Below are 10,473 nucleotides of genomic sequence, written 5' to 3'. Positions count from 1 at the left end.
TTTTTTTAAATTATGAAATATATTCTACAGACAGAAGAGCATATAAAACATCTGTGTGTATTTAAATAATAAAATGAACTCCTGTGCAGTTATCACCCAGGTTAAAGAGTTTCCTAGTACCTTAGAAAGTGCCTGTGTTTCTCTATTTTTATTCCCCTCCCTCCCTTCTACAGTTAACTACCATCTGATTTGATTTTTTCACATCTACTGTCTGAAAGTCTGTGGATTTTTCATTTTCTTTTTATCATCGATGTATGCAACATAGGCAAAGAAAAATATATACATAAATATAGTTTAACGATGTATACTATTGGACACTGGTACCTGGATGTCCACCTCTCACTTCAAATGTTACGTATCTAGACTAAAATCCATCATCTCCTGCCCTCCCTGCCACCAGATTTCCCTTCAAGGATGGACACGCTGCCCAGCTGTGGGGCATGCCATTAACAGACAGCCTCTAGCTGTCAGCTCCCTGGCATCTGCTTCAGCAGCAGCGAGCCCTAAAGTCACACCGTGCCTGGAGCAATCCACACGTGGTGGATGACCAAGCGAGGGGGAGCTTTTCCACCCGACGTGGGACAATTTGATGGAGCAAAACTCATCCAAGAGCTCCATGTGACAGGGCTTTGTGGGGTCTGCATTGCAATTAGATTTCTTCCTTTGCCCAATCCTGCTTCCTGTGACTTCCGTTAAAGGTGTTGATCTCTCATAAGCATCTTGTACCCCAAACTCAACCTCAATTTTTGCGTTTGGGGAACCTAACTGCTACACTGCCCCTTTTCCTCCTTTTGGCAAAATCATTTTTGTCAATTTTGCATCTAAATCCATAGATGATATTGGCCTGAAAATTTTTTTTCATATTGCCCTAGTCAAATTTTAGTATCAACATAATTTTTGAAATTCGTACATTCTTTTAAATAGCCAGTGTGGTGGCTTTGTATTATGTCAACTTTTCTAGATTGAGCTAAATTCCCCAGAAGTCCCATTCCTGTATGTTTCCAACTAGGATGGGTTGCAAGAGAGATTCTTTGGCAATATTTGGAGGGCAGAAGTGAAGAAGAAGCCATATTTGTAGTTCACACACTTTGTCACTTCTCTGCTGGCTTGTCTCACTGGTGTGAGGCAGTGACCGGAACTGCAAGTGCTGCACCTTCCTTGGATCCCTCTTTAGCTTCTCTGACTCGTGGGCCAGGTGTGTATTTAGCTCTGTGGTGAAGGGCCCTGGCTTCAGCAGGGCACCCTACCATCAAGGTCAGAGACGGTGAGCGCTGACACTGGTTTTAGTCTGTCCTTGCAGTCTTTAGCTCTTGCTTGTAGGTTCCAGTTGATTTTTGTTCTGCCACATTTTACATCCATCTTCCCTTCCTGACTGCCTGTGCTGTGGACTTTAAGCTACAGTATCAGATGCACAGACAACAGACTTACAGAGACTGTTGAATCAGCCTCAATGATTATGTAAGGTCAAGTCACTGTCACAAATCCTTGAGTACATTATCCGCTAGTGATTCTGCTTCTTTAATGGAACCCTGACTGATACTGCCGGTAATTCCAATTTCTTATTTTTCCCATTCTTTCAGGCAAATTTGGAGCCCAAAGTGACATGTGGGGAGGAAATCATTCGGTGGTGTCTGAGATTGTGTTGGTGTGACTCACCAATTCCTTGGAGATGCAACTAGCCCTCTTCCTAGTTTTCTCTGTGTTCTATGTAGCAGGTATTTTGGGAAACCTCCTCATTGTGCTCACAGTGATCTCTGACCCTCACTTGCACTCCCCCCTGTACTTCCTGCTGGCCAACCTCTCCTTTATTGACATATGGGTTTCCTCCAGTACAGCCCCCAAGATGATTTCTGATCTTTTCAAGGAGAGAAAAGTAATCTCTTTCCAAGGCTGCATTGCTCAGACATTCTTTATTCACATTATGGGAGGAACTGAGATGGTTCTGCTCATTGCCATGGCCCTTGACCGTTATGTTGCTATACATAGACCTCTCCACTACCTGAACATCATGAACTTCAGAACTTGTATTTTACTCTTGGTGGCTTCCTGGACCATTGGAATCATCCACTCTTTGATCCAACTTGTGTTTGTTGTAAACTTACCGTTCTGTGGCCCCAATGAATTGGACGGCTTTTACTGCGATCTTCCTCGACTTATTAGTCTTGCCTGCACAGACACTTACAGATTGGAGCTGATGGTCACTGCCAATAGTGGTTTCATCTCCCTGGGAACTTTCTGCATTCTGATCATCTCCTATATCTTCATCTTGCTCACTGTCTGGCAACGTTCTTCAGATGGCTTGTCCAAGGCCCTCTCTACACTGTCAGCTCACATCACTGTGGTGGTCCTGTTTTTTGGCCCATGTATTTTTGTGTACTCCTGGACATTTCCCACAGTGCCAGTGGATAAGTTCCTTGCCATTTTTTATGTAATTATCACACCGTTTCTGAACCCCACCATCTACACCTTTAGGAACAAAGAGATGAAGGTGGCAATGAGGAGAATATTCAGTCAGGTGTTGAGTTTCAGGAAGCTGTTTTAAGTGGTTTTGATATTAAGAAAGACAAACATCTCTAACATGCCCTGCCTATGCTGCCAACACGAATCCCATGAAGCACAGCACCAGCGATGCTTTACTTACTAATTTACCTACCAATGTCCTGGATTTTCTTAACGTCTTTTCTGCTCATAACCAAGGAAGATATGGTATTTTTCTTTCTTGTGAAATCTAATGGAATAAGAAGTATTAATATGAGACTGTTTCCACAATTTTTTGCCCCTCCTTCATAAGGAGGATTCTGGACTGGCCTCTTGTATCTCTTTTCTTACTCTGTGTTCTGAGAAGGATCCTCCCTTGTTAGATTGATTTTCAGGGTTTGTGATGCAGAATCTGAAGAAAAGTGCTTTGGATATATGACAAAATTGAAATTATTAGCAGTGGGTTTTTTTTGATGTTCTGTAGTGAGACATGTGTGGGAGCAGTTGTAATGTGTAAAGAAATAAGATGAAAAGGGGCTTTTAAAGAGGTATTGTTGACTATCTTTAACCCTTCCATATATATTGCCCTTCAGTAAATGAAAGGAAAGACCTAAAGTTATTTTGAATTATTTTTTATTTTTTTAATCACAACATCAGCCTAAAATTGGATCTCTGGGTTATGATTTCTTAAACAGTTCAGCTAGTGCAAGTAGTTACTAGGAATTAAGCCTTGTAAATACTCCAGTTCTTTCAAAAGCTGTGTTCCTGTACTGTCAGGGGATTCGAACAATGGGGCCAGGTAATGGGCAAAGACAATGACCTATTTAAGAATTCTGTCCTAGCTCATGATAATCCTTGCCCTAATTATATTGAAATCAGCAAGATTCCTCAGAGTTATGTTAACTGTTTTCTTTTTCAGTGACATGGTTAAAGGCACAGACTCGAGCCAGACTACCTGACTTCAAGCTTAACTTTGCTTTTCACTAATAAACAAATTGCTTAATCTCTTTATGCCTAAATTCTGTCCTCTGTAAAACAGATGTAAGTTGAACCGTCTGAAATTTGACTGTTTTCGACTCACAAAAATGATTAAAGGTACCTTCCTCATAAGGTTATAAGGACGAAGTGAATTAATACTTGTAAAGGGCTTTAAACAATTCATCTATAGTGTTAAGTGCCTGTTCAAAAAAATGAAATAAAATATTAAAACCGCTTCTCAGTTTTGATAATCTTTTTTCATGCTGTCTACAAATTATTTCTTTCCTTTCTAACTCCATTCATCAGACATTGATCAAAAACTTGTTCTTGTCCTAACAGGAATAGAGTATTTTTTTTCATCTTCTCAACATTTTATTTTTTTAATTGAGGCAACCTTGGTTTTACAATTATATAAATTTCAGGTGTACATCATTATATTTTAATTTTTCTGTGTAGATTACATCATGTTCACCACCTAAGACCAGCTACAATCCATCACCACACACATGTGCCACACACCCTTTCTCCTCCTCTCCCCTCCCCCTCTGGTAACCACCAATCTAATCTCTGTTTCTTTGTGTTCATTTGTCATTGTTTTTATCTTCAACCTATGAGTGAGAGCATACCGTATTTGACTTTCTCCCTCTGACTTACTTCACTCAGCATAATACCCTCAAGGTCCATCCATGTTGTCACAAACGGCCGATTTTCACTTTTCTTATGGCTGAGTAGTATTCCATTATGTATGTATCTCACATCTTCTTTATCCATTCATCCCTTGATGGACACCTAGGTTGCTTCCAAATCTTGGCTATTGTGAATAATGCTGCGATGAACATAGGCGTGCATGTATCTTTATGCATTCGTGTTGTCATGTTCTTTGGATAAATACTCAGCAGTGGAATAGCTGGATGATGTGGTAGTTTCATTCTTAATTTTTTGAGGAATCTCCATGCTGTTTTCCATAGTAGCTGCACCAGTTTGCACTCCCACTAGCAGTGTATGAGAGTTCCCTTCTCTCCACATCCTGGAGATCCTTCTCTGCATCCTTTTCTGACATCCTTCTCTCCACATCCACATTGTTTCCTGTCTTGTTAATTATAGCCGTTCTTACAAAAGTGAGCTGACGTCTCAATGTAGTTTTGATTCACGTACCATTCTTTTGTATGCAGCTGTCCAGTTTTCCCAACACCATTTATCAAAGAGACTTTCCTTTCTCTATTGTACGTTCTTGGCTCTTTTGTCGAAGATTAGCTGTCCATAGATGTGTAGTTTTATTTCTGTTCTTTCAATTCTGTTCCATTGATCTGTGTTGTGTTTTTGTACCAGTACCATACGGTTTTGATTACTACAGATTTGTAGTATATTTTGAAGTCAGAGATTGTGATACCTCCAGCTTTGTTCTTTTTCCTCAGGATTGCTTTAGCTATTCCTGGTCTATTGTTTCACCCTATGAATTTTGGGATTCTTTGTTCTATTTCTGTGAAAAATGTCACTGGGATTCTGATTGAGATTACATTGAATCTGTAGATTGATTTATGTAGTATGAACATTTTAACTATGTTTATTCTTCCAACCCATGTGCATGGAATATCTTTCCATTTCTCTATGTCATCATTGATTTCATTCAAAAATGTTATAGTTTTCATTGTATAGGTCTTTCATTTCCTCACTTAAACTTATTCCTAGATATTTTATTCTTTTTGATGCAATTGTAAGTAGGATTGTTCTTGACTTCTCTTTCTGCTAGTTTGTTATTTGTGTATGGAAATACAACTAATTTTTGTAAGTTGTAAACTGATTTTGTACCCTGCAACTCTGCTGCAGTTTTTGAATATTTCTAATAGTTTTCCGATGGATTCTTTAGGGTAGAAAATCATTTTTGAAACATTCAGCAGGATGCCCAAAGCAGATTTTAGAATTTACACATTTGAATATAAAGTTGAGTTTTGTATTGTGTATTTAGGGATGATCTGCTCCTTGACCTCTAACCTGCAAAGATTTAAGTCTTTCTCTAAGTTAATGACTCTAGTTAGAATTCTTATTTGAAGAGTTATCTTCTTTAGATCGAGCCTGTAGAATAGACATTACCAATAGGGAGAGATAACAGAGTCTTTGCACACCCCACTATCTACAATACTTCTCAGAATGCAAGCAATGGTGAACAGTATGAAGTGATGCAGAGAGATCATAAGGATAAAGATTTAGCTACTCTGAGGTATTTAGTGATCTTCAGGACACCAGTTTTAAGAAGGTGGAGGGGACAGCTGTCAGACTGCAAGGAATTAAGAAGGAAGTCATTGAGGGATGGTGGAGCAGATAGTATTAAGGGGGAATAAACTTTTCATGAAAGTAGGAGCACAGAGGAAGAACATTCATGAAAGATGGTAGGGAGCCAAATTATAGCAGCATATTTTAAGTTAGGAATTTGTGCTTTCAGAGGCAATTATATTGATATAATCAAAGTGATACTTAGGAAAGTAATCTGATGGCCATGTTCAGATTAGATGGGGAGAAATCAGTTGCCCTGCACTGTAGGATTTTGCTAATGGTTAGTGAAAGCAAATGGAAGATTTGAGAAGTGCGGGATGGATGAGATGTTTGTAATATTATATATAACAGATCTGGAGGAAAAGCTGCATTGGGGAGTAGATGATTATGAGTTCTGTTGAAATGTCACATGCACAAGATTAATATATAAGCATCTAGCTGATAATGCTTGGTAGGCTATGGAAAATATGACTATATTGTTTAGGATAGAATTAGGAGATTAATGACATACCTACTCAGATTCAACTAGCATTTAAATGCTAACAAAACTACTAGACCTTTTCACATATATTGCCTTTCACACAGTGGTCAAGCTTTTGGGAAGGGTATGACTCAAATACAAAGAAAGCCTATTAAAAGAAGAGACTAAGGTAACATCATAAATAATGTTATTATTTATACAGTGAACGAAGGATGAAAAACCAGGGAATGACGAGAGGAGCAGTTTGAGAATTAAGACTACCAGGAGAGTTTAGTGCCACTAAGGATGTTTAAACAGCAAAAATTGAATACAAAAAAAGTTATCTCTTTTGTTGGTTACATTATTATAAACCTAGAAAACCCAAGACATTTCAGTAAAAAACTGTTATACTCAATAACAGAATGTAGGAATATGGCTACACAGAACAAACAAAAAGAAATATTTCCTCCATTCTAGCAAAAAGAACTTTGAAATAGAAAAAAGAAAAGATGTTCCATCCATAATGCCAAGAAAAAGGGCTATAAAACACATAGGAATAATTTTAACTAAGAAAGCATAGACCATACATGAAAAAAAGGCAAAATCTTATTGCAGAACATGAAACAAGATTTGAACAACTAGATGGGTGAACTATGTTCTTAGATGAGAAGAGACCATCATAATAATGCTACTTCATTCAAAGTTAATGTATAAATTTAATGCAATTCAAATCAGAGGTCTATCAGAATTTTGGGGGAGGATTGGATAAAATGACCTTAAAGGTTATATCGAATAATATATGCTCAACAATAGCCAAGAAAATATGAAATATAAGAACAGTGAAGGAGGGCCTTGCTTTATCAGACATAGTGACTAGCAAAAATTCATTGTGAAATACGCTGATATTTCTACAGAAGTAGACAAATATATCAGCAGAAACAGAATAAAGAATTCAGAAGCAGATTCCAAAATATCTGAGAATTCAGTATAATGCAAAAATGGTAGTTAAATTTAGTACAGAGAGAATGGATCATTTAACACATGGTGGTGCCATTTAAATCCTATTCATCTGGAAGAAATTAAAACTGGACTTATATTTTAAAACATTTGCAAAAATATCAGAGCACAGTTCTAAATAGAAAACAAAAAATAATAAAATATTAAAAGAAAATCTAAGGGTGTATACATATGATCCAGGAGCTAGTACAACCTTAACTAAGACTAAACTCAACAGCTATAAAATAAGTAATAGTTGTATTTAATCATATAACAATTAAAACTTAGGTATAGCAAAAAACATCATAAACAAAATTAAAATATGATTGATTTAGAAAAAATATGTAACAAATGACAAAAGTTTAATATCTGTAATATAAAAAGAAAACTTACAAATTGACAAGAAAAGGACAGCACAGTAGGAAATGGGAAAAGAAATGAATAGACAATTCACAGAAGAGCAAATTCAAACTGCAAGAAAACACATGTTCAAATTTATTGGTGGTCACAGAATTGGAAATTAGAAATTTGAAAACTAGAGTAACAAGGGGACAGCCCAGTGGTGTAGTGGTTAAGTTCATGGGCTTGGCTTCTGCAGCCTGGGGCTCACAGGTTCGGATCCTGGGCACAGACATGGCACCGCTCATCAAGCCACACTCTGGCAGCATCCCACATAAAATAGAGGAACATTGGCAGCAGATGTTAGCTCAGGGCCAATCTTCCTCCCAGAAAAAAAAAGAAAAAAATTAGAGTAACAATGAGCTATCACTTTATTCCCACTATAATGGCAACAATTTTAAAAAGGGTTAAAATTTATTCCTGTGTAAATACGTGTTGTTCCAGCCTTTTTGGAAAGCGATCAGGCAAAACTACTAAAATTAAAAATATATGTACTTTGACCAAGCAATCCCATTCCTGGGAATCTATGACATAGAAAGAAAATCATTAATACACAAGAATGTATGTATACACATATTTATTTGCAGCATTGTAAGGGCGAAAAAACTAGAAAAAAGGAAAATGCTTACTAATAGGGAAAGAAGGAAACAAATTGTGGCATATCCACTCCATAAATATTATGCAGCCATTAGAAAGAATAAATTAGAGCACCTTGCCAGACAGTTCTCTGTGCCTTTTGCACATATTTCCATTGTGGCATATTTCATGTAGAAATTAGGAAGCATAAGTCTCTCTATTTCCTGATGTGCTCCTACTTAAATTCTTAGATGACTTTGCCTATAATTTCATTTCTTGATAGTACACTAAAGCTCAAACTAAATTTGAGGCATATGATTCAGTAATACCAAAGATCTAGGCAAGGAAAAATTTCTGATGCTGGTTTTCTGTGATTCCTGTACTATGTACATTCTAAGCGACTGTGTAAAATGGCAAGACGATCTTTAAGTTTTTCACATTTGTGTCACTCTGTAACCAAGACTTCCTTCAACTTAAAAATTATATTTTTTTTCCCTCTTATGCTCTTCAGGTCACTTCGGGTCACTCTCGCACACGAAGTTGATGGGTGGAGGAAATGACCCAACGATGTCTGAATTTTTGTTGCTGGGACTCTCCAGTTCCTGGGAGATTCAGATTCTTCCTTTTCTGTTTTTCACAGTATTTTATACAGCAAGTATGCTAGGAAACCTTCTCATTGTGCTCACAATCACAGCAGACCATCACTTACTTTCCTCTAAGTACTTTTTGCTGACAAATCTCTCCTTCATTGACACAGGTGTTTCCAACACTGCAAACCCAAAGATGATTTATGACCTTTTCAGAGAAGGTAAACTCCTCTCCTTGAAAGGCTGTATTACTTAGATGTTCTTTATTCACACTGTTGGTGGTACAGAGATGGTGCTGCTTGTAGTCAAAGTCTATGACCAATACATCGCCATCTGTAAACCCCTTCACTACCTGACCATAGTGAGCCTAAGAATGTGCCTTTCCCTTTTGGCTATTGCTTGGACCTTTGGACTTATCCATTCTGTGGCCCAACTGGCTTTTGTTGTAAACTTATCCTTTTCTGGTCCCAGAAAACTGGATAGCTTTTGCTGTGATTCTCCTCGGTTCATCAGACTTGCACGTATGGACACAAATAGATTGGAGTCTCCGGTCACTGCCAACAGTGGTTTCATCTCCATGGGCACCTTCTTCATCTTGATTGTGTCTTACATCTTCATCTTGGTCACAGTTCGCAAACACTCTTTAGGTGGTTCATCCGAGGCCTCTCTACTCTCTCACCTCACATCACTGTGGTGATCTTTTCTTTGGTCCTTGCACTATTGTCTATGTGTGGCCATTCCCTGCCCTACCCACAGATAAATTTTTAGTCGTCTTTGATGCCCTTAACACTCCTTTTATGAGTGCCATTATCTATCATTTAGAAACAGGGAGATGAAGGTGGCAATGAGAAGACTGTTTGGCAAGGTGTTTAACTTCAGGAAGAGTTCTTTCATTCAGAAAGAAATTCAGATTCATCTTGACTACCCTTGGAAATTAATCTCTTTACATTCTTTACAAATCTTTTCAATTTAGTTAGTGATTTCAACAGCTACTGTGAAATCTTTCCTCAAAGTCTCTGTTCTGATCTGGTCGGTTTTCATAGGGACCTTTGCTCTAAGGATCCTAAAAATATTGAGGAGGAGTGAATTCAACCTTGGAAGGTAGTGTCCTTGTTTACAACTGAAGACTTTGGTTAAGGCTGAAATCTCACATCTGGGCACGTTTTCCTTTAAAACAAAATGTTGGATACTTTTTTCTTCGGTAGTGAATCACAAAGACACATCTCTTTTAATCTACATATGTACTGTTTATGCATGCCCTTTGAGTTTTTCAGTATCTATTTACCTGGAAGAATAAACAAAATGAAGATAATTGCCTGGGTAGCTTTAAGAATTTGAGGCTTCTAACATCTGGATTTGCCAATCCACACTCAGAATTATTTAGTACTAAGGGTTTTAGATTTTGGTAGAATTGAAAGGTGAAATTTGGGATAAATCATAGAGTGGCAATTCAGGAAACTCTAAAATTATTAATTAATCAAATGTTTTGAGACCAGAAGATATGAATTCCTACACCACTCAGTGTGTATGATAATTAGTTTTACAACAATTACTTCCTAAACTATATTGATTGTTTTTATATTGCAAAGAAAACTATGTGCATATTAAAAAATTATAAATGGATTGAATATTTTGGAGCTAAGAGATGACACTGGTTTACGACAAAACGAATAAAAATACAGAAGATTTCTACATTATGTGAACCAGCTTTGTAGCTAATTAAAAGTA

At 37.3% G+C, this 10,473-nt stretch overlaps 2 pseudogenes; both read left to right on the top strand.

Annotated features, from left to right (window-relative positions):
- Positions 1 to 1,603: 1,603 nt before the first annotated feature.
- On the top strand, positions 1,604 to 4,452 carry LOC106835201 (olfactory receptor 4F6-like; annotated as a pseudogene).
- Positions 4,453 to 8,725: 4,273 nt separating this feature from the next.
- LOC106835184 (olfactory receptor 4F3/4F16/4F29-like) lies at positions 8,726 to 9,581 on the top strand (annotated as a pseudogene).
- The last annotated feature ends 892 nt before the right edge of the window (positions 9,582 to 10,473 follow it).

This window comes from Equus asinus, chromosome 2, assembly GCF_041296235.1.
Source record: "Equus asinus isolate D_3611 breed Donkey chromosome 2, EquAss-T2T_v2, whole genome shotgun sequence".
Classification (NCBI taxonomy): domain Eukaryota; kingdom Metazoa; phylum Chordata; class Mammalia; order Perissodactyla; family Equidae; genus Equus; species Equus asinus.
This window is presented reverse-complemented; position numbering and strand designations above follow the sequence as displayed.